The sequence below is a fragment of the Falco punctatus genome (genome assembly GCF_963210335.1).
Source record: "Falco punctatus genome assembly, chromosome: 1".
Lineage (NCBI taxonomy): Eukaryota > Metazoa > Chordata > Aves > Falconiformes > Falconidae > Falco > Falco punctatus.
Window position 1 is genome coordinate 84828066 of NC_137580.1, and position 25741 is coordinate 84853806.

At 43.1% G+C, this 25741-nt stretch overlaps 1 long non-coding RNA gene across 19 annotated transcripts in view; it reads left to right on the forward strand.

The window, feature by feature from the left end:
- The window catches only part of LOC308057923, a 44607-nt gene extending 19127 nt beyond the window's left edge, over positions 1-25480 (forward strand). For 17 of the 19 annotated variants that reach the window (XR_013925526.1, XR_013925527.1, XR_013925530.1 and 14 more), the window contains one exon: positions 290-1060. This is a non-coding gene — a long non-coding RNA (uncharacterized lncRNA). Of the gene's footprint in view, positions 1-289 lie in introns of all 19 variants that reach the window. The other 2 variants (XR_013925528.1, XR_013925529.1) reach the window with 2 other exon arrangements.
- The last annotated feature ends 261 nt before the right edge of the window (positions 25481-25741 follow it).

Sequence of the window (25741 nt, forward strand, 5' to 3'; positions counted from 1 at the left end):
AGGTGTTACTGCAGTCTATATTATTTTTTTTTTGGCCAGGTCTGGAAACTTTGAAATATCTTGGAAAAGGAAAGCTTTTGAATGATATCTCATTCTCCTGATAAAAATGAAAAAGCCACATAAATCAAAGCTTCTTAAGATTGACTGCTTTTATAACAGCATTTTTTTCTCACAAGCTGTATTTTCATATGTCATATAAAAACATTCTGGTTCCAAGATTTGTCACTGAACATTTGGTGCTTTTTTTATCATTACCTGAGTCTCAAGCCCCATTTCCATCTAAACGCAGGTGAAGGCCTTACCTGGCTCCATTTTAGAGGACGCCGCTGCATTCCAGCAGCTGGGAAGAAGCATCCCACCCCGTTGCACACGTCCCAGCAGAGGCCACTGTAGCAGAGAAAGTCAACACCGTCCCTCTGTTAGCAAAGGCATTGTCACAAAACCCTCTGAGCCATGAAACACAGCGAAGCCACTACCTCCTTGCCAGAGACCTTATGTTTGGTATTTCCTGTGCTTTTAGCCTTCTAGCACACTGGTTCGGCTAAGCTGCAAGCCATCGCGGTCAAACTACTGCTTGTGGCTGCAGCACGGGCAGCGGCACCAAAGTGCCCGACACCGCTGCTGAAATACAGATTTCAGGCTGGGGGGTGGGGGTGGTTCTCTTTCCCCTCCTCCCCAGATTTTGAATCCCTTCAGGAGGTCATCGCAAAGATGGTGAAGTTGGTAGAAACACAAACCTGACCTCTATTCCACGTTTTCTGCAAGTTCACTGTCCCAAATCTGTACTTGCCTCTAAGTCAGACTGCAGGCTCTGGTGATGACACAGTCACTGGTATAGATAATTTGGCTCCTCAATGTTTTATTTGTGCTTTGAAAAAACATCTTTGAGCATTTTCTTAAATGTCATTCCTTGCAGTATACAGAGCAGGCAATAAACAATAAAATTATTCACCTTGAAGAAACCATCTGCCGTCTTAAAGGACATCACCAGGTTTTTTTGTTGCTTTGAATGGTCCTCTGGGATGCTGTAAGTGTCATTAAAACACTGTGTTTCCCATCAGCTGCATGCCAGACTCATTTTGCTTTAGAAACAAGAAAGATGAGGGGTAAAATGAGCAGAAATTTCATTCTCTATTAGTTTCTATATTTCATTTATTTTGTAAATGTCTTCTAGAACGCTTGGCATTTGAGTTACTCTTTGTAAGCTGCATCAGAAGGATTTAGCCCCGGATGTGTGGCGGCAGGGGTGCAGCAGGCTGACCCGCTTGCAGGCTCCACACACGGCGCCTTGACAGCAGGGCAGCTGGCCTGCGTGTGCTTTGCAGGGACGATGCTGAACGCAGCAAAGTGAGGTTACAGTTAACCTAGGGACATCTGTCTCCATTTTTCTCCCGTTTTTCTCATCTACTCTATCATGGAGGGAGAGGACATTGCCATTTCCAATGGAAGTTCAACTCCCTTCCTCCTCCTCCCCCTCCCATGCCTGCAATATATATGCTGCCTGCTTTTCTTTGATCCATTCCTTTATAATGATGACACGCCTCGGATACGGCAGCGTAGCTCTCTGTGCAGGGAGATCCATCATGGGCCAAAGAGGACTTGTCTCCTGCTCCCAGCAACAGCAGAGCTGTGATCCTTGGGAAAAGGCAGGCAGAGCTGTTCCCTACCCCTCTGCTAATTACCAGCCCCTGCTCTCCTCACAGCCTTTCTTGGTTCTTTCACCGAGATTAAAGCAAAAAGCATCGCAACGCCCCTGAAAGTCCATCCCCCCTTCACAGGAAGAACCTGAGGCTCAAGACAGAAAACACTGTAGCAACATCCACCTCAAAACCAGCTCCCACCAAGCTGCTGGGCTGCGGCCGAATTAAAGGTCAAATAAGAGGCAGTTTTCTGGAAAGAACAAAGGTTGAGACCTGCATTGGGAACGGGCTGGGAAAAGTGATGGGTTTTAAAAATAAAGCTCCATTGTTTTAAATGCTGCGTTGTCTGGAGCGAGTTAGCTTCCTCCTACTGAAAGCCTGCAAGAGCAGATCACTGAGGCAATAGTCTGTGCCATGCGGGGTTCAACGTTAGTTTCAAGGTTATGAGGTTTACTGCTGGAGGCTAAATTTACTATAAAAACTTTCCAAAACCTAGCTAATGTAATGAAAAAGCAATCAAACGTTAAGAAAGAGCCATCGCATCAGAGACAACCCACCGTTATTAATCTAGCTAAAACGAAAGGCTAAGGTCTCTTGGCCTTAAAAAATAAAAATAATTCTTTTTTAGCTCTACAGCCTTTAACAGTTTTCACCAATCGATGAGTTTATAAAGAACATTTTCAAGCTAAACCAAAGCTCCTTTTAAAATTAAATAAAATTTATGCACAATAAAAGCAGCTCAAGGTTCCAGTGACATCAGGTTTGCTGTTGTGGTTCCTGATGTCAGAGCACCCTTTGATGGGATTATTTCTCACATGCCTCATTCATTATTGCACCCGTACTGTAGATTTCATGTGCCAGTCAACAATAAAAAATACCCTTGGCGACCTCCATTACATCCTGCAGTTAATTTGCGTTCTCACAAAGTGCTTATATTTACTATGAGTGATAATCATACATATGCATGAGACCTTAAGCGAGGGAGAATGTGCTCAGGAGCTAATACAGCAGGAGGTTTGCCCAGAAGAGATGTCAAAATCAGTTCACTTTTGTTATATATGAGTAATTTAATTTCCTCTACAGTGTTATTAGGGCAAGAATGAAGTAACATTCTTTGGCATAATTGAAGCAAATCCCGGCAAGACACGAGGAGAACAAAGCCTTCCCATCTCGTCATGTCAAATTCTTACCTACTATTCAGTGCACACAGATGCATCCTTTGGCTTGAATTAAATTGTTGAGTTGAGTTTATTATGTCCCATGACCTTCAGCATATTTACTGTTAGATCTTTAAACTTCTGTCTTTAATTTACTCCTTCACAACCAACCTCATTTCTGTGTCAGACCGGAAATAACAGTGACATTCCATCCTTTTCCAGGTCTCAGTTTTCAGCAGCAGTTAGGGTTTTCTGCCAAGCACAGTGAGAGGTACCACTTACCTATGGGATACTGAGCTGCACCAGAGAGCTCATTCCGCATTTACCAAAGGATAGACACGAGATGCTTTGAGCCACCTGGGTCCATCAATAACATTTCAGCTTGAAAAAATACTACTTGGTAAGTTAAAAAAAAAAAAAAAAAGACGACAAAACCAAATTCCGCTCACTCTGTTGTGCTCTCCATCAGTGCCAGAACTGCTGTGTCCACACTGTGCTCCACACATCCAAACCCAGGCCTAGCTCTAGCAAAACATAAGGCATGTGCTTACAGCACAGCCACAGTGTCCTGGGGAACTTGGTCAAGATGGGAAAAACGCTGCACTCTCTGCTTTTATTATCTGCATATATGTTGATGCAGCGATTCTGGGATTTTTAAGGCTAGAAGAAAATATAATCGTCTAATCTGACCTCCTGAATTATACGGGATCACCCACAGGTAATGGGTGCTGTCTGATATTGGAGGAACCCAGCAAAGGCATAATCTGCCGTTTTACCCTGTTGTAGACCACTGTTGGTGAAACTGAAATGAGAACCCTTGAACTCTCTCTCTGCCAGACACGGGATAGAAAATTGCTTTCTGGCTGGTTTAGGCAAAGCTGCATCAAGCTAAGCTGTAGATGAAATTATTCTTATACTTATTGCAAGGGCTGCTATGACAACAGATGAATGCTGCAGGTAATTTAATTACATTTCTGTCAGCCCCTGTGCCTTTCAGGAGACAATGCAGAAGCCAACAGCATTTTCTTTTAATCTTGCAGGTGGCACAGAAAATGTCAAATTCTCCTCCAGAGGGCCTAACGAGAGCATTTCACTTGAGTCATGAAACATTATTTAAGTACCTTGAAGGATCACTCCTGTTTTTTCCTAGCATCTCCAGTTCCACACGTGTGTTCCCTCTGTTGTTTCAGGAATCGTGCTGCACAGCGGCCCTTTCTGTCCCTCTCGGTGCTTGCAGGCTGTACGGCACACCTATAGGCTCAATCCTGACACGCTGTCTGCACCCCCCTGCCCAGTGCCCTGGGAGAAGAGGAGATAAACACGTGAAAGTCAGAGTTGTTCACCCAGCAGGCGAGAGCACGGAGAGAGCTGCGGTGCCCCCCCGGCACCAGTCTCTCTTGGCTCAAGGTTTGGAAATCAGCCCTCACTTGACTCTATTAATGGGAAACAGCGCTGGGGGATGGACGTGAGGAAAGTTCCTTTTTCCCTGTGATCATGAACTGTGCGGCAGGGAGAGGAAAACAACTGCTTTAAGGACATGGTATTGACTGACAGAACAGAGAGAAGTTAATAGCTATTGACTCCCACTTGCTTTAAGTAGGTCACACAGCGCAAGAACATGTTGCACGTCCTTCTCCGAGGCGTGTGATAGGCAATGCCTGCCATGATGAGCACAAGTTTAAGTGGCGTTAGGTACGTGCCACTTCATCACACCGCAGGACAGGGTTTCATAGGCAAAAGCCCTAATTGCCGTACAGCTGGAGGAAAGCCTGCGCTGACGGACAGCGCTGACTTCAGCGGGCACTGCGGGAGCTCAGCAGGACTTGAGAAGTGATTTGCGCCTTACCAAAGCTGGACTCAAGATTATTCAAATAATCCTGTAATTTACATTAATTAAAGCAGGAACATGGCAATTATCTACTGTTTATCTGAGGAAACTGTCTGAGGAGCAATCCTGCCATACCAGGGTATAAACTCCGTTGCCATGTAATTAAGTCATCGTTACACAAGCACCGAACAAATGCGCAACAAGATTTAGATAATACATTAAGGCGATAAGAAATGCCCAGGCATTTAGCTGGCATCGAGGAAATTAGCCACAGCAAATTAGATATCAATGAACACATTTACTACCATGTCAGTTATTATTCTGAGTATAAATTGAAACTTAATCAATTATTTCTCCAGAGCTCTAAGGTAAACTCATATTAGGAATTAAAAAAAATACTGCTGTTTTACAAAGTTATGTCTGCTATATGTTTTAATGACACTGATGAAGCAGATACAACATCGCTGCCTTGTCCCCAGTACCTCCCTAGACTGAAGAGAGAAAGGGGGAATAACAGCAAGACACAGGTTAAGGTCCACAGTGAAGGTAGTTAGCAAAGCACTGGTGGGAATTCCTGGGAGACCTGGATGCTTTTTACATCTGCTGAATAGCTTTGTGCCTCGATTTCTCCTTTGGTATATGGAGGTTATGATACTTCCATTGTAAGGAGCTTTGAAATGTCAGTGATGAAAAGCCCTACAAAATGCAAGTTAGTACTCGTGCTCACCCATCAGGTCTGGTGCAGTTCTGTGCAGCCAGCGAGGGGGCTTTGTAACACAGAGCTCGGACCAGCTGCAAAAGCAACACCTCCAGGTATTCTGCCTGAAAAAAAGAAACAATTTCTGATCACTAGATCAAGATCAAACCACAGAAAATGTTTAAATACATGAACACCTAGAACATTCAGTCAGCGTGGGAGACACTGTTAGTTCATAAATTCAAATTCATGCTGTATTCTTCTCAAAGGAGTAACAAAATAAGAGGGGGATCTGATGAACAGACAAACAAAGGTCGAATGTAATTTATGAATTCAATAAAAGACACACATCTGAACTAATATCTAACAAAATTCATAAGGTGAGAAGAAAAGCATGATGAACAAAGAGTTATTGCACCTTTTTACATACAATATCCCCAGAAGGTGGTGGAGCCCTCAGATTAGGAGACAAAGGAACTATGCTGTTTTCTAAAAGGCAGCATTAACCAAGGATAAATTAATGTGTATGCAAATATATAGACAAATGTATATATATACCTTTTAGGTATATATAGAAGAGAAAACAGGTATGTGATAAAGCTGTGACAATACCACCAGTTTTGGATGGAAGCACTGCGAGTTATGCAGGCTGTTCCAAGTGAATTCCAACACCACTTGCATTCCACCACATCGTCTCTCTATTCAGAATACTTCAGAAGGAAATCAGGGCCCAATGGCACTACCTTTCATATCTTTCCGCCAACACAGCCAAGTTCCCTTCGCAAGACAAGTCAAAATGCACAGACCTAAAAAAAAATAAAAAATAAAAAATAAAAAATCATGCATATGAGGAACCACTAAAATGGACCTAAATTTGCTTCATTTTATGTTTGCAACTTGAGACTTTAACAACCTCGGACTTTTAGAAGCTGAGGCCCATTCTCTACATCTCACTGGAAGGCTTGGCTTTGTTCTCAGTGGCATTCAATTCCTGGTCTGATCCTCTGCTGAAATAAAATGGGTTCTCTCTCCTGGCAGCAGATCTATGATTGGCGTGAGCTCTTCCCATTGTTAGAGATAACAAGGCTGATGACTCTACTTCTAACTTCGTCTTTAAATCTCCGTTCTCTACCAGCTACCCTGCCTGGTTCAGCCCTCAAGCTACCAGCTCTCTCCATGTGGAACTACAAAATTCTGCCACTGGCAGCCACGTACAGGCTAAAAGTCCTGGTTGATCAGCCGTGACTACATCAGGGTCTGACCAACCTCTTGTGATGTCTCCCCCACCTCAAGAGGCAGCAGCAGTGGGTAGGAGAAAGCCATGGACCACATATAGCAGCAAAAGCAACTCAGGGATTGCTGTTCCAGGCTGTGGGAAGTCTCACCTGTCTTGGATGCACATGCTTGTGCCTTTCTGTATCTCTCTGTCTTGCCACAAAAGCTTCCGATCTCTGACGCCTCTCCCTCTCAGAGCTTCCCTGGCATCTTCAGAATTATTTAAGATTCCCAGAGCAGTGGATGTGGTATAATGGGACTTGTAAATTATTTTAGAAAGACTACAAGAGCCTTCAAATTAACAGGTCATCCAATTATCTTTCAAGGATGCTCTCAAAGCTGCCCAGAGGCTTTTCTCCTTACCTTCCTCTCAGCACACTTAAGGAAAAATTTCCTGGAAATTCTAGTAGTGGCTCCTATTGTCCAGTGTCTCCCTCCCTTGGCAACAGGATGTACATCAGTATAGGTAAATCAGCTTCTGTGTGTGTTGTAGTCCTTTAAAATTGCACACAAGCATCTAAAGAACTAGATTTTTCCATGTGCATTTTCCCCCAAACGCAATATGCTCCATTGCCATATGAATGACTCTAGCAGCCCTACGAGATCAGGACCGATTTTCAGACAAATTTCTCAAAATGACAAAAAATTGCCTCTTAATATCCTACCAGCACCTGCCTCCCTGCGAGCTCTGCGGAGGCACAGCCTCTCCCTCTGCCACCCCTCCCGACTGTCAGCTCTTACATGATATTCAGAGAGCTTTTGTTCATCCTTCGGAGCTAGTTGTCTGGCATCCTGCAACCACCAATTTCTTTTAGGATCTGTCTTTTTCTTTGATGAAGAGGAAACATTTTGGTACGTGCATCCAGGTTCGCTGTTTGGACAGTTTAATGAAAACATCAATAAGGCACAGCCCGGAGGAGAGGGAGGTGCACAGTCTTAGGCTCTGTTATTAGCATTTTGAACACCACCACAAGCTTTTGTACTTGTGCAATTAATACAGCAATAAATACCACAATGAGATGTAGAAACCTCATTGAGGCTGGGAAGTGTAAACACTGCCTTCCACTTAAAATAATTGTCAGAAGCATTTAAGGACCTTCACGGAGAGGAGTATCTGAAGCTCCTGCTGCAGACACAAAAGATCATCCCCAATCATGATCGAGAAGCCTTCAACTATCTTAAAAAGAAGTCACCCAAGGGAGTCAGAACAAACAGTAGCCCAATCATCCTTCCAGGTCCGTATGCTACCAGCCCACCTAGATGTAAATACTAGGTTTAGAGGAGAGCAAGCATGGAGTTTACTCCTATTGCTTTAGCCAGCATGCACAATATAGAGCATCAGTTGGCTTTATTCTGGCTGCTTAAAGGCAGGCAATACCTAACCTGCTGGTACACAATTAACTCATCAAGAATTCCTGAGCACACCTGAATGATGAGTTGAGTTTATACAAGAAAATTATTTCTCCTTGTATTTTTGACTTCGCATTACAAACCCTAGCACTGGATTTATTGTACTGTAAGGCCACAGCTGGAGATAAGAGTTGATAGAAACATGGGAATGCCCTGTACGACCAGAGACAGAGCCTGGCTCTGCAGGATCTCCCTGCCATGGGGATGGATTCCTTGCACCAATTTCAAACCTTTGCCCTCAGACACAATTCTTCACCCATCCATTTAAAGCACCTCACAAAGTTGAGTTTCCTCAAGGAAAGCACAGACAGCAAGAGTCTGCTCCCCCAATTTGCTTGTACAAGCTAGTTACTAGCAACTTTGCTAATAACACATTGCTCATGCAAATTAATTCAGCTTAGAGAAACAAGTCTTGATGATTATAAAATGCTGCAATCACAGTATTGCTTCCGGCCAGCTGAGAGTAAATTCATCAAGCATTTGATATTTAAAGCTGCTGTAGTGATAAATGCCTGCCTTCATTTATGACTGTACACCAAGACAGAGAGAAAATGGAATACAGAAAAATTACTGCATGACAGGAATCCCAACAGAAACCACCCGAGACAAAGGGACAAAGGCAGCGATAGGAAATCTCCCTCACAATCAGCTGAAGGCAGCTGATATGCAGCAAGTCATCCTCCTTTAACAAGGATCTATTAGAACAAAAGCAACAACAAATACCGGTTTTACTCAGAGTGGTGTTCTTGTTGGCTGTATCTGATAAAAGCCTTGTTATGCCAAGGTCAAGGACAGCTGTGCAGCAGTAGGTGTCTCTTCTGCCCGGCAGTACACTTGCAGCCAACTGTTGTGATTATGGATGCCTCCTCTACGTGTGCAGAGCACATAAAGGGGACGACAAACTCCTCTGAGGTTTTGTTAACAACCCTGCTGCTGCTTACCTTTGCTCTGTATATGACATTACAGTACAAACAAAAGGAAAATAAATTCAACAACAAATGGCCATGATTACACTGCACTAATCGCTTTCATGCTTTTACGTGAAGTCAACGTTTTGGGCAATGCTGTCCAATACAGAGGAAATAATTAATTCCATTAGTATTCAGAGTAATGGCATTAGTCACAATGAACTCTTCTACTAATGAATATGGGGAGAGTAGCACAAGTCAGGGAGAGTCAGTTATAACTTTTCATTCAACTGGAGCTCTGCCCAGCCACCTCACAGCAAACAGCTCACGGGTCCTGAGAGCATGGCAAGTTCCTGGCTCACCCGGGAGCATTTGATGTGGGGTGGGGGCTGTGGATTTCAAGCACCCTAAGAAGATGGTCAGAGCAAGGATATTGGGCAGACTGGAGCAGCTTTTTTCCCCCCAGTTGCTCTGAGGACTCTGTCCTCAGAGCAGTCACGGGGTGTCTTACCAGCGCTGACAGCAGCAGCACGACCTGTGGCCACTTTGCTCCATGAGAGTCCTTCTAACAGACAAGACAGTAAACATGTCCTTCTGCAACGTGTGGACATACAGCACCCCATAACAGATCCCCTGTGTAATGCTTTATAAATACCATCTGCACTACCTTTAGACGGAAAGGAAAATGCTAGTCTAGGCTTGGCTGGCAAGTCAGAAAGACCTGATCCCAGATGGAGGAAAAAAGATGATCTAGGGACAAGAAGAAGCAGAAAATCCTTGGACATAAACCTCTTGGCAGCCCATGTTTGGCAGACCTCTATTGTCATTTATCTTAGGAGAGCATCTTAGAAAAAGCAGCTGAATTCCCATCTAGCTCTTTATAAAGAAATTATAAAGTAGCTATCTATTTTTTTATTAAAATTAAATAATTGAATCTGTCCAGATTCATGTACTTTTCCCCCATGAGATATCCAGAAGAATTAAGTTTCAATTGACTTTCCAGACCTTGGTTATCATAGGAAGCTTTTCAAAAATTGGGACATTTGGCAATTTGAAATTCAAATAGGTTTCAGTCAATATGTTTACTATTGCTAGACAGACATCTTTGTCCCCTGGGTGTTTAATGCCTCAATAAGTAATTGGTCCTTTCATCTTTTATATGCACAGAGTGAAGAGTTTACGGCTCATACAGTGAATTGTCAATACAAAGGATCTTTGCACCAGTCTTAAACAGCCCAGCTTCCAGCTCCATTAAAACCATTAAAAATCCCCCCTCCCTCCACACACCCACAACCAGCCTCTGAAGATTTTTTTCCCCTCTGATTTTTAACAGCATCCTTAAAAGGTACCTCTGCTTTGCTCACCAAGCCTAGATACAGACAAAGACAGGGAGATGAACACGAGGAATAAGAACGTGCCCCCCACAAACTGAAAACTCCAGGGATTGACAAGAAAACTTATTATGTCTTTATCCATTAGGTTTGAAATTCAAAGCATTCAACGCACCTATATCCAGAGATTCAGATCTTCGGAGACAGGAGTGCAACAACATCGGTTCTGCATGAGTATTTTTCAAATGAAGATACCTTCTGAAGCCACAGATATATGGGCAGTGCTGTCTGTTAAGCTGAACTGAAATCACATTTTCTGTTTTACATGAAACTGCCACTTTTCCATCTTCTTCTGCTCTAGGATTTTAAAATAAATATATTTGCCACAAGTTAAAATACTTCAGACTTATTTTCAGACAACTGAAACATTGGGTTTCAATCAAGAAAAAAACTGTCATTGAAATTGGACAACTCTTGTACACTGTGCACTTTAGTTACACATATTGTGTAAGTGCAAGTATTAAAGACAATGTTTTTTTTTTTTTCCAAAGAAAAAATATCATAGTGTTACTCTCCAAGAAGCTCAGAATTGAAAGTTATCACCCTGCTTCTTCAAAACAGGCATTTTTGTAATGTGCTTTGCTTTCAATGAGCCAGAATTTTGCCAGAGGAACTGTTTCTCTTGGCCAGTTTTTGATCAGCTCTAGTGATGCACTAGGGCAGGCAGGACACCAAAAGAAGCTGGTTTGGTTTATTGAGCTATGACTTGGTATCATCACGCTGGCAGCACACATCTGAAGCTGTTAGGGCTTGCACCAAGTTTCTGTCAGTTTATGCAAGTTGCAGGACAGATGCTACCTGCAGTGCCAGCAGAGATGCACTCATTCCTTTGCAAGAAAAACTGAGCTCACAAAAATCCCTGTTCCAAACAAGACTCTAGGAAGCACAGCTAAGCTTCTATATTTTCCTGTTTAATATGGCACCGTATGCCAGTTTAGGATGTGGAGGAAGCCCAAGAGCAAAACTTGTATCTGGGTTTTGGGCCATGAAGTGTTACGGTTAGGCAGAGTTTGATTTAACGTTTGGTAATGATGGGAATAATTTCTCTTTTCTTGTTTGGTTTGCTTTTGTTTTTCTTTCAGCCATCACAAAATATTTTTTTTTCAGGCTAAGCTTCTGATTCAGTTAGTTCTAGAAAGGTTTGGAAAGTCCAGTTTCTTGAGGCCTCCAACCTGAAGGGCTGCAATGCGATTCTGATCTGCCAATGCGGCTTCTGAACCACAGAGATTTTTCCCAGACTGAGTGCGCAAGGAAATGTCGAGCCTGTTCACAATGGATCTACGCCATTACTCTTACCCTAGCACCATGAGAGATGAAGCGAGGGCACAGGGAATCTGCAGCACTGAATAAGCACCTTTTTCCTCAGTGTTATTTATCACTCACCCTGCGGTGTGCAGGGTGGAGTGGACTGCAATACTGGCCAGCCACTAACTGCTCTTTATACAATTAACAAATAAGTATTCATTAGACTTGCATCGCAACATTTTATACTTACTAGGTGCACTGTGTGACACAGAGCATTTTGTCAGTATCTGGGGGTGACTCCAGAGGCTGGACATTTATGCCGAGGCGTACAGGCAGAGAAGAAAGCAGTGTGTAATCAAGGACAAATGCAGGTGAACTGAATTTATCCACCTGCAATATGGGCAACATAGAGTTTTCCCTTTCTGTATGTGTCAGCGTTGACATTACGCAGTCTTCTTATTTCTCGCTATGCTATAGGAGCAAAGAAAGTCTTCACAGACTCAGATCCTTCACACTGCTGCTGATTGTTCATTTTTATTGCATATGTCTTTATTGAAATTAATTAAACTTGGCTCACAAACTTTGCATATGCAATAATGTGTAGCAGTTAATAGCCCATTTCTCATTACTTTTCACTCAAAGGATGCCTTAATGCTCTAGAAAACATATTGCATATGTTTAGGGTTTTTTACCCAACAGTAAAACAGCCATCTCTCATGATGCCTTGTAGCAAACCCTCAGCAGTGCAAAGAAATCCCCACTCCCCTCAGACTAGACTGCATAGATACCAAGCGTGAACGAGATGGCCCTCAACTGGGGATTAGCAGAGAGGCTATCCTGATTTATATCAGTCTGGCAAACCGCTTGCAAAAATGGATTTGTGTTCTGTGAGTGGAGAAACAACTCAGCCTTACTCTTCCTTATCCGAATGGCAGCACACCCTCTTGGCAACGAACGATCAGATGCGTCTATAAGTAGCAACTGCCTTATCCCCTAGTCTGTAAAGTCAGCCAAAATCCCAGCCCAAGCTGATCAGGATGAAAAAGCCCTCTCTCCAGCCAGTCATGTTTTCAGCCCACATTCACGCAGCCCTGAGAAGAACAATTAGAACACAAGAAAACTCCCAAAGAAACAGTCTTTTTATCAGCTAAAATATTAAGACGTTTAGAAACTTTGCTAAATATTTTGTTTTTCCATGGGAAAGTCCATATTTACACTGTGGCATGTGGCTTCCCCTGGGATCTTTCTGCCAACCTTCACATTTCTGGGTGTGGGGGGCTTAGTCCCCAGATACACACTGTTAAGTTTTGACCTGGGTAATGACAGGATGGGCATAGCCACCTCCATCCTCCCCAGGCTGAGCAAGCATCTGCCACAGTGGGTTTTTTTCACCACAACATATACCACAAAGGTTCAGAGGGAAACAGCGCCTTTTCTCTCCTGTAACACTGGGGGTAAAGGAGAATTTGCTGGGGGATACTTGACATCAGCTCTTACAATTGCGTTGTTCAGCAGGGGAGGCACGATGCTGGAAGTCAGTGGTGCCCTAGTTTGGGAAAGTTCTGCCCCTGGGTGGGAGGGCTGAGCCCCTCCCTTTATACTGTTGTGCCTGCGTTCAACGGCCAGCCTGCTCCCAGTGCCGGCTCTGCTTTCTGGGCAGGCACTTGTTGGCATGGTACCCACGTGCTCGCAGCCAACACTCACAGCAGCCGACGCGCAACAAGGTTTTCACACAACAGAGGCTTCTAACAGCAAATTAACACCAACCTGCAAAAAGGGCATCATGTGCAAATACAAGCTACAAACAACAGGCAAAGGAAGAATCTTACACCTCCCCGTGGCAGGTGCTGAGGGTGAATCCCATATGTAAAGAAAGAAGAAAAACTACCACGATATTGCTCTGAGAGCCAAGACCACGTAGCACAGAGCCAGCCCAAGGTTTTGGCAGCCTTTGAGGATCCTGGACAGTTCATTACTGTCAGGACTGAACTAGGTGTATCACACAAAGGGCAGCAGCGAACTCAAGCCCTCGCCGAGCACACACTAGAGGCGTTACCTTACCCACGTGTTGTCTCTACGATCTCATACATCGCAAAGGTCAATCATTTCTGCTCTGCAGGGTGGAGATACAGCTACTTGTCTCGCAAGATTAAACAGAACAAGAAAGGGTAAACTCGGCTGAAGGTGAGCTGCTGCCTCAAGGCCTGCAAGGAAAACAAGTGGAGAAGACGCTGGGGTTAACCCCAGCCGTCACAAAGAGCCCATTCTCCTCAGACTTTTGAGACTGTCCTAGTAACATCTGCTGTTACTGCAATTCAGCATCAACTTTCCGTGGCTCAGCATGAGAAATATCTTCTCCTAGGATAAGAAGAGGAAAAAGTAATTAATAGATAAGGGTCTTCCCAGTGGAGGCTGATTTGCTTTCTGATCCACAAAGCATCGCAGATTAAAAACTGAAACTAAACAATTCATAGACAACTGAAACTGCTGGAGAAGTGGGAGCTTTTTTCCTTCACAAATAAGGGAGAGCGTTACCCTGATCCGCAATCAGGACTGCAAAATTCCCCAGTCCAGCATGCCTGCTTATCACTCCCTTTGCTTCATTAAAAGGAGGGCAAAATGAAATTTCCTGCACTGATTAGAAATGTGGCAAAGGCAACGGCTGTCATTTGCATTCAATCAGATGTTTGTTCCCCCTGATAGAATAGCATCAAGATTATTTGAAAAGCAGCAAACAAGTGCTATGCCATTTCACTAATTAAACCCACCCTTCTGCTCTAAAATTGATGAATAATGACTGAACTTGACTCATAATCCCTTTGTCTTCTATTATTTACTCTTTTTTAACAGTGATTTATGGCAAGGTAGAGCTTTCATTATTCTTGTTAATTACCTCTGTTCTCTACTGCAGCTTGTAAAATGTAATTGCCTGAAACATAAATCTAGTCTTGCCACCTATGTTCACACATCATTAATATTATTCTGGCCATTCTTATAAAATCTTTATAAAACATAATTATACACGTGCTGTTAAGTGCTATGATGTGTTGAGGATGCACTAAGCTTTTTCTGAGGGCTCAGCTAGTCTGTGTATTAAACCTTCCTGTTTGCGTTAAGGTGTTTGTGTTCCCCTAAGGAAAGAAACCAAACATTAATTGGTCAGTGAAATTGTAGATCCCAGTAAGATGCCTGTGAGTGTGCAAGTCCTGCTAAGTGGCTGCTAACGCCTCTGCGACAGGGGAGCCCAGGCACTTTAATGAACTCTCCTGCACTCCCCGCCCCTGGAAACAATAATTTCGCTGAACCGAACTATGATCACTAGGCAAGAGGGTAGCAAACAAATGCAGCAGCTACTCGCTCGAGTGATTATCAAGTTTCTTTCTGCATATAGATAATCCCCAAACAAATTATTTTCATCCTCTCTGCCCCTGATACTTCAAATCAGAAGAACTGCGTATCACAGAGAACAGACATCTTCCAGCAGCTGCTTTTTTCCCATTGTAATTTTTCAGTATTACTTATGATTATATGTAAGGAAAAAATCTATTAGGAGAGGAAATGCATTATCCACGGCTTATTGTTGACATGATATTAGCTTGGCATTTGTCAGGTTTCTGGTAATGAACAAGTTTATACGCAGCACTTCATCTCTCCAACAAAACACTTGGCTATATGAGCAGCAGTAATACCCTAGCTGAGCCTAGTGAGAGAGAAACATGTTTATTATTTCTAAAAAAAAAAAAAAAATCATCTCATTCCCCCCTGATTCATCTGCTACATTATTACCTAAGTGTGCATTTGGAGGTACTAGATCAGCTAATGTAAGCTCTTCAGCCAACAAGTATTATCAAGTGTATTTCCATTAGTTTCCGTTCCCCGCAATCGTAGGAAGGACGGCCTGTAAAATAGTGCAATTGCATTTACAATTGTTAATTACTGTAAATTCAGTGTTTGAGATAAGAGCACTTGCTCTCTCCAGGTCTCCTACCTGAGGTATCGCAGCTATTATGGCTTTTAGTCGGGTTTGCAGTGGCAAGGTCCTGTCCCTGGGGTTTCTCCTGCCTTACACCAGCGTGTGAGATCCAAGTCAGACCCTCCTGGCACTGCAGCCCCGTCAGGGCCAGGACTTCAGCGACTCTGGCACAGATCAGAAAAGCACAGGCCAGAAGCGGAGTGAGCTGCATGCAGTCTGGTAGATTAAATCAAGACACTTTCTCCATCTTTCCCTCTTCTTTAGATGACTTTGAGGACAAGTATTTCCTGCCTGACCCCACCTGTGGTTTATTGAGTAATGGCATTCTCGTTAATGCATTTTGCCTGAGGAAAGCACCGTAACTTGGTTATTTTGGGGGAGAGCATGGAAATGGGATGAGAAAGCTGAGTCTTTAAATAATTTTTTTTTGGTTTAAACCCACAGATTGGGGTAGGCAGCATGAAAAAAGCAGGTCATAGGGCAAATTCACTGTCATGTAGAGTTCCCAGACTTAGACATATTAATAGTTTTTTGTGTTTTTTGGTTTTTTTTTTTTCCTAGGGAATATTTTATTTCCCCATCCGATATAAGCCATAGAGCTAAACCAAGTTCTGGGACCTAGCTTGCTTTCTTCTGAATGCAGATCTGCTACAGAAGTGTACATGCCTTCTAGAGATTTCTTTCTCAAGAAAAGCAGATAAATCCCACTCCAGTCCTAATTTAAACTGCTAAAAGTGACTTCCCAGCCTGAACTAGTCATTCAATAGGGTCAGCCATGAGGCGGTCCATCCCATTTTAAGCTAGTTGTATAGGAAAAGTTGTCTGACTTGCTTCTTGGCACCCCGTTTTTCTCCACTGAATTTAGACTTGCTCTAGCCCACCCTTCCGCATGACCAGGGAAGCTGCTGTGTGTGTGGGTGCCTACCTCCTGCATGCTGCTGCGGGACACGCACCAGCAGTACGCGTGCAAATGCTGGCTGTGGTCCCGTTCCACTTCTGGACAGGCGTTCACATCCGAGATGTCTGCCGGCGTGCTTACAGGAAGGTACAAGACTGGCCTGGTGGCTGCAGCCTGCGCCTGGGGAGCGCTGCTCTGTGCATGCTGTCCCGGTGCCTCCTGACCCCAACCTCCTCGCCGATGCCAGTTTGGAATCTAGGTGGTCCAACATGAACGGTCAGTGGGGAAGGCTGTATCACCAGGGTCTCTGTACAGACACTGAATATATTTTCAGGCCAAGCAGGTCCCTCTGAAAGTGATTTAATTAAAACTTCTGAATTAATAAGCCTATCCTTCATTAGTAGCCAGAGTAATAAACACAGCATGGAACTTCTCTTTAATGAAACAAAGCGTATCTAAAAAGCAAAGAGGAACGTGAAAAAACAGTTGTACTCTGCTTTTACTGCTGTTGATGCATCATTATGACTATCGGGCAACTGCTGCCTTGTGTTCTAGTGAGGGAAGAAAGACTCAACAAAGGGTGTGTGTGTCAGAAATAATGCAATCAACTTTGAAAGTTAAGAGTACAAGTTTAACAGGAATAACTTGAGACCTGGTATTGCTCAGGTATTCTTATAGACCAGTACACCTCACGTATTCAGAGCTGATTGCTGTGAGACAGCTAACTGTTTCTCAGGAGAGCAGTGGAACAGATTGCCTAAAACCTCTTCTGTGTTTACCTTTGTGACTACAAAGAAAAACCCTAAACACAGAGATCCCTGAGCATGGCAGGTACTGAGATCCGGATCGCAAGGTCATGCATCAGGCTTATCTTTAACTCTGGATGCATCACACCCCACTAAGCACATTTTCCTAAAGTTTTCTGATGTTTTGTAGTTTTTCCCAAGTTTTACAATCTACTGTTACAAACCTAACACAATTGTATCTCCTGCACAGCTGGGGGTTCCCAAAGCTAGTTTTCTAAAGAAAATGTATTTTCCATCCACTGTGTCCATAATCCTCCCTACTGAGAAGGGTTTATGCTGAGCTACACTCAGGACTTAATAAATGTGAAAGAAAAGGAGGTAAAGCGAGGATTTAAAGACCTGTATCAAATTTTATCACTGGAAGGTTTGGCGATTTTCTTCTGTTTAGCTCATTTTGGAGTTCATTTTTCACAGAAATCCCTGCATCCACCCAAGGGATATATATATTTTTTTTAAAGCACCTAAATGGGTGAACTGGGCAGACTCTTAATTGTGTCTGAAAGGCTACAGTTGACACACACTGGAGACTTAATTATGTAGTGTGCAGCTCCATCTGTCAGCTGCAATATCTTTTGTTACCAAGAATTAGACTTCCATAGAAGATGATGTGACAGATTCAATTTGCTTTCACAAGGATAACTGTTATGTGGGCATTTGAATGATGCTGGAAGTTAGAACAACATTTACATTCCTTGCGTAGACATCGAAATGCTATTTACAGCAAGGTTTGTCCAAACTATAAAACTAATATTGAATGGGTGGCAGCCGATACAAAGCTGAAATCCACGAAACAGTTAATTAAAATATCATTAAATGGAGGACAGTCTTACACAACACTGTCTGAGCAAAGATGCATCCATACACATGTAGAAAAATTCAGAAGAGTGTGTTTGTGTGGAAGGTTAATGGAAACAGCAGTTGTACTAACATTCAAGGGCTTTTATGGCAATCCTGATAGCAAAATAAAATTCCAGTCTGGGGGGGAGAGGGGATAACGTTTTCCCCTAAACCAGAGATTTTCAGTATTTTTCGACTTGTTCACTTTTTTTCAAGGCTGATGCAGATTGCTGTAAAACTACTTAAGCTTACCTTTCTTCTATCCTTTGCCGAGAGTTCACAGATCACATCTCTGGATTCATTGCGAGGCAACAGTTACGCTGTGTAGCCGGGTAAATCCAGCTCCTGGATGCTTTAGCCTTGCTGCTACCCAGCCACCCATTTCGCTGAGATAATCTGATCCCTTACAATGGTGAGTCCATGGCCTCCAAGCGACACTGGCACCTGTGTATCACAGGTGAGCATGAAAGGACGAAGAAATGTTATTTTCAGAAATTACATGTGAACGTCCTTCAAGTTTTTGTAATCATGTTTTCTTAATATACATCTCTGTCCTGTTTCAGTTTGTGAAGCCCACACAGACTACATGAGAAGCAAAGCAACTGATGACAACATGCTGACATAATTATAAAGAGGAAAAAACAGAAGAGGGAAAAATATACTATGACGGATTTTGCTATTTGCTCTAAAATGAAGAGACTTGTTAATTAGAAAATGCTTTTCACAACTGATTTAATTTGAAATGCGGGGGGGGGGGAGACAAGACGAGACTCCTTTCATTTGCTTACAGGCTGCAACATATTTCAACCCATGAACAACCACATTATCCTTAGGAAGCTATACATTCATTATATAGCGGTGCATCTGGAATTCTAACCTGCCATTATGTCACCATGCAATATACAGTTTTGAAAAACTCCCTATATTTATCAGCTTCTGAATTCAATGGTTGCCCAATTATCTCTAAAATTGTAATAATCTTAGTTTAGCTGAAAAGCTTTTATTGAAAATCTACTAGTAATCTTCCGTAAATGTTCATCATAAACAACACTGCTAAATCATAAAAATATAACTGCTTGTGATTAATCTGGAGAGAGGCTTACATTAACATTCCATTTTAAATGGTCTCTCATCCCAGCATCTGATAAGTACTGATAAATTGAATTAGCTTACTTAGCGTAAGGCTTGCTGGGAGCTGGCTTGTAAATCTCCCCTGAATTTCTATTTTAGCATCCTGGCAAAAGCGTGAAAAATCCAACCCCAGACCAGATTTTCTGAAAATATCATCAGTTTGTGAGGAACCAACAAGATCCTGTGTCCACATCTTCTGAAGGCACCTCTAACCCTCATTTCACATTCGGCACCATGCAGGTTTTGCTTCCCAAAGGGCAAAGCAACCTGAGGCCAAGCCAACCATAACTGCATGCCATTGCAAGCCTACAGGCTCTGCTCAAACAGAGCCCCTTCCTGCCTGCTTGCCGCATTTACCCAGCTCTGCACGCTCCGGGCATTTAGATTTGCAATGTGTTCTACAACTGCAAAACAAAGAGGAGACATGACCAGGGAACCACCATCAGCAAAGCCCACAGCAGCCACCGGCAGGGGCACGCAGGAATGCGCCCTGGTGGGGAGCAGAAAGGCACAGCTACGTGGGGCTGCTCAGGAATGTGAGTGCTTACAGGGGCTGTGTTCCCCATCCACATTTTGGTGGGTAAGAGCCATCAGAGAAAGCCTACGTGCTCGTTAGCGTGGCAGGGGCTGCACAGTGTTTGGCTCCTCCATCGCAGAGCCATAGCTGAAAGGTAGCCGTATGCGAAGGATGGGAACGATGTCAACATTACGGGCTGGTGACAGCTGCAGCTCTGAACTGAGCCGAGTGAAACCATGACCCTACAGACTCCACTAACCATGTGTGGATGCATTTTCCATGCTAATTTGTATACTTTGCAAATACATAAAATACACCTCATCCTCTGCTACAATTCATTCATATCTACTTCCAGTCTGACAAACTGTAATTGGAGCCAAAGCTGAACAAGAACTAATACTGGTTAATGAGAATTCACTAAACACTGATTTGAATATTACTCTCATTTGCAGCCTAACTAGAGCCTGAGAGCTGCTGAAGGAATGAAGCAAATCTAATGAACATAAACCCAGGGCATCAGTGCCGCTCGCTTAGGAAGGAATGGCTGAATTATGCTGCTGGAGCAGCTTGGGCGGCCATGGAAATCCATTCCCTGGTGGCTGTGCCAGGGAGGTGGGAGCTGCCGAGGGTCGCGATGGGAGCCGGGCGCTGCCTGCTCAGCAGACGGGTTTGTTTAGCAGCCACACGGGCACCTTAATACCTTTCACATACAGATAACGTTCCTTGCTTCCCAAATGCACAAATCAAGCAGAAAAACACCTCCAAACAACTCAATTAAATCCCACCTAACTGACACCACGGGAGGCTTTTGACTGATGCAGAAAGCTGTGTTTTACTTCAGTAAAATGAGTAAATAGCTTCTCCGGCACACCAGAAAATGCAAAAAACATGCAAACTTTAAACCACCATTTGGTGTTAAATACTTGTAAAAGCCTTTTTTCCTCAGATTAATATCTCACGTTTATCTGCTCTATACATTTTGGAGACACGAGGAAAATTGCTTATTTCTAATAAAATGTAGCAACTGTACCCTGAGGAAAAATTACTGTGTTATGAAATATTTTTCCCCTCTACCACAGCCAATTTAGTTTTCATTTAAAATTCAATAACTGCATCATACTCAGAACCTTCCATGACTGTCATAACGACTTTGAACAACAAGTATGCTGTAAACAAGGAAGATTAGAAAGACGTTATTGAGGTAATTTCTCCCCAAGTTTCTTTCATACAAACAGAGAGGCAGAAAATGGATGCAACAGTTAGCGTGAATATGATTTAGAAATAAACAGGAGAAAGGAAGCACTTTGTTCCACAGATACTTTGGCAATAAAAGCATGACTTCCCCTGTTTAATTTGAGGTATCTTTTGCTGCTTGGTGGAAGGAAACACTTTGTTGTTTCCTCACTGAAATATTGATGTAAGTGAAGACGACAAACGATATATAATGTTGCTAGGAAAATGTTGCCGACTTGCTGTAACATTCCTTTCCCCATCAGGAGGGAGCCGAGAGCAGCGTGGCGGAGGCCTGCTGGGCAGGAGCGGCCAGCCCGCACCCCCTGGCCTTGCCAGGAGCAGCCACCTCAGAAGAAAGCACAGAAGAGTCTTTCCTCTTTCTCCTTGCCCAGTCTATGAAGAAAATTTCTGTTCCTAGCACGTGGAAGGGATAGAAACATCAAGAAGCGGCTCCCGTCCACCCGTGGCTCTGCTCTGCGCCGAGGGCACGGCCAGGCCTCTCCCCCGCGCGAGGCCCAGCGCCTCCGTTTTGCAAAGGTGGCGGAGCTCCTGCAGCCACGTCCAGCAAGCAAAGCTGTGCACATCCAGCTACATCACCTGGTGTCATTCCCTGCGTAAAAGCATCTTTGCACTTGCAAGAATCATTCCTAGCATTTATATTTCAACTCACAACCACCCCGAGAGCTGAAAGGGAGCCAGTGCTTGCGGTGCACTGAAGGGCGGGTGCCGTGACACTAACTGGCCTTGCATGGGAGCTGCAGCTGATGGAAACCAGTGAGGAATTGAACAATTTTGAGGCTGCTTTTAGAGACAGCAACAAATGTGGATGTTTTTCTTCTGAGACCAGTTCAACAATATTCCCTTTACAAAGGTTTCTGGTATTTTTTCCATCTGATCATACTGCAAGATCAGTCTTTGCCTGGGTACAAATATTTCCTGAGCTCATGGGCTCCACAGCTGCAAGGAAATCCTCTCCTTTCCCATAGAAAACAGACACAAAACCCTCTAGAAACTTCTGAAAACCTTAAAAATCCTCTGAAAATTTTTAGTCTCAGTAAATTCCATTAACTTGTAATTGAAACAAGGCTGAGGCCCTGACCCTGCAGTGGCTCCTCAGCTCCCACATCCCTAGAACCTTGCCATTTCTAGTCACGAACAGCTGACCTTGCAGGTCTTGTAACACTGTCTGAGTTTATCAGAAAGATGATGGTATCTACAACTGGGGGAGTGGTGGTGAACAAACCCACCCCAAACAAAAAAACCCAAAGTGTGCATTTCCAGTGAAGCTGAAAATTGTATTATCATCATAAACCAACAAAGTTTATTTTATAATACTCTATTTTTCCCATGCCAACAAACAGGAAAAACCTGGATGTATTTCCTATGGAAACGCAATGTGACATGGATAAACTTTCTGTACTATTTCCTGTTGAACTTCTAGAGTTAAAGCAGTTCATTATCAGTCTTCTACCAAGTCCCATTCCCCACGTCAGCACTCCTTATTCCTGGGGAGGGACACAGCCCAGCATGTCCTGATCCAATTATTTCCTCAGGACTTCTCTCAGCACACCTTAGACACATGCCAGGTGCCTGCTTTTATGCAGCAATGACATTACTGGTGTTTCATACTCTTACATTACAATTTCTGGGAAGAAGGTGAAAATTCATACTGTTGCTGTACCTCACTGTATCCAGCACCTGCAGCCAGTCCCAGCCACTGCTTCTGCACTTGCTGAAATGGCCCCAGCGAAACCTGCTCTGCTCCCCCTTCTCCTCCTCTGCTTTTCAGCTGCTCTTGAGATCACCTGCACCGTAACACACCTGCACAACAGATGCCCATGGGTGCTGCCGCTTTGCAGTGGCAGGAAGAGAAGAGAAAAGCAGCCTGGGCAGTCAGCTGTGCTCAGAATACAGACTGCTGGTCAGCCAACCCCCCTGTCTTTCCCCCACTTATAGCATCCCCTCCCTGTGGGATCTCTTAAAAATGAGATGTTAGAATGGCCATTACAGTCAAGTTTTAACAACAAACCCTGTTCTTCCCTTCTCTCTCCAGAGCTGCACAACAGAACAGCCCTGAGCAGTTGCTTGCTCCCTGAAGAAGGACTGTATGCTAGTATTTAACAGAAGCATGCAAACTTAATTAAAAAAAATTCTGATTTGATTCTTGTCCTCTTGTCTAATCAATGTACTTCAAAATGCTGATAGTAATTTTCTAGGGTTTTGCCAGGTGATTAAGCTGGAGGAGGTCTCTGTATGCCAAACCCTGATTGTATTTATACCAGTCTTACTAGTGCTCTACAGATACAAGGCCACGTTAACAGCATTGACTTTCTGCCCTTCATTCATCTGAAATAAACATTTATATCCCAGGAATTGATAGGTCACCTGTGAGTGGAGGGAGCAGGGCATGCCCTTTTCATAAAGCTATGGCATAGGTGTCAGCAAGAAGTATGGGAATCTTCGGAAAAAAATGGACTTGGCAGTACTAGGTTAACAGTTGGACTCCATTCCAAGAAATACCATACTGGTGGAGTGAACGATTCAGAAGATTTACTGAATTTCCTTCTCGCAAAGTACTGGATCACATGAAAAAAAAGGCTGCTTAAATTTTCTGCTTACCTGAACCCCAATGTGGAATGGGGACATAAGGATTGTGAAAGTCTTGGTGATTCCATCCCATATGTGCAAAGATTTGGCATCTGCCAGATTCATGCGTTTGACTCCACTATTGTTCAGGATTTGTCATGAGTCAGCTGCCAGCCTCTGAAAAATCAAGAAAAAACCCTGCTATACCTCCTGGAGAACAGCAACATGTCAGCCACCAGTAAAAAAAGGCTTCTAATTTGTGACAGTTTTTTGCTATTTCCACACAGGATCTGCTATTTGCTATAAACACTTGTTCTTATTCCTCAGTTTGGGGGATGGATTCTGCTTGGTCTCAACGCCATGCTTTTGTACAAGAGGAAAGTAATCGTGAAAGTACTTTCTTAAAATGGGGCCACACCATGCTGATTCAAGGCTGTTGGTATTATGAGATAAAAGAATGCTGTTCAGTCTGATTAATCAAACCCCCTTATGCTTGCCAAAGCCTAATTATTCTCTGATCTACATTAATGACTCAGAAAGCACAGTACACCTGGTGGGAGTTCTCAATGGGGAGCATTCCAGACTAAAAGGAAAACTCCTCCCTGTGTCACAAAAACCTAATTTGCTTATATCAGTAGAATCAATTGTTTTGTACAGAACTGCGCTCTCCCACATGTACCATTGGTTGTATCAAAAGATAATATATACACTTTTTACCACTATCAAAAAAGCTTTTGTTTGATAAATAGCAAACTCCATCTCAGGGTGACTTTAAAAAACACATCACTATTGTATGCTATCGCTGTACGTAGCTTTTTATTGAACAGTCTGGCTGTAACTCACATGAGCAGAGACACACACCTCACAGTTCTCTGCATTCTCAGTGAGATGAATGAGCTGCTCATATCCTGGCTTAAAATTCAGCAAGAGATTAATTTACAATCCAGATCCAGAAACATTCACATGGATAAGGATGACACAGCACAACAAAAGAAAAAAATATAATCTGTGAATAAAGCAATTCACCCCAGCTTTACCCCATCAAAAAAATCCTATCATTAAAGCGAAGTGTTGAAAGCATAAGGTCTGTGCTTGGGCAATGGGAACTCATCAGGAATTTACTGCATCCAATGGTACATTATGGTCATTGAATGGTGGAGACATCCAGGGACAACAGAAACATAGAGAAATAGAAAAGAATAATTTTTTGCAAATCTACCTGGAACTGCATCAATTTATAACAGAAATTTTTATGACTGGCATAACACATGCATGGAAATGTGCGTGTGAGCACCAGACAAAACAGTAGAAGAAAAGTTTAAAGAATGGCCTGCATTTGTAACAAGATCAACCTACGGTAAACTAACCATGTCCATGGGGATCTTTTTTTGTCTCCTCCATGCTGCTGAGGATGCTCTTGGGAAGAAGGTAGCCTTTGCTCTACAAGAAGTATCTGCTCAAATCCCAAAGCAAAGACGACAATTTTCTGTGCATCTGTGGACAAGACCACATTGACAACCCTCTAAATTTTGAGAAGCTGGTACTGTTTACTCAAGAATTCAACAGAAGGAATGAAGAACAAAAATTTTATAGAAGAACAAACTGCATTAAAATAGCTGTTGTCTATACAAAACTCAGAAGAAGCAAAGAAACCCACATTTTGGTGTTTCCCTTGGGTACTGGAATATTTGAGGGCCCTAGAATAAATTGGTGCTGGAGTTTTGCAACAAAATGACAGACATGAGTTGTGTTTGCCAGAGAATCTTGGAATGCATCGGTTTCCCCGCCGTATGCAGAGAAGAGGAGCAAATCGGTACCCGTTGTCATTCAAACCAGAACATATCCTCCGAGGTTCCTGGTGCCCAGCTTCATGGTATCAGCTTCCCACAGTAGTTATTAAGCTTAATATCTGGAGGATCCAGTGAGAGAAGACCTGACTATTTTTTTTTTAATAAACAAACTTTTCTGATTTAAGAATAACTGAAAACAAGTAGTGGTACATGTCTAGACAAAACAATATGAATTTATCCTGACCACCAGTTCAGACTGAAAGAGCCCAGAGGAGCTTCTGGGAAGTAATCCTCCCTCTGGATTCATTGGTATTATCACACACTATCACATACAGCTTTACTTAAAATCCAAGTTTAAGCTATAACTACAGAACAAAGAACATCTTTACAGCTCAAGCCCCAGAAATGGTATGATGGTT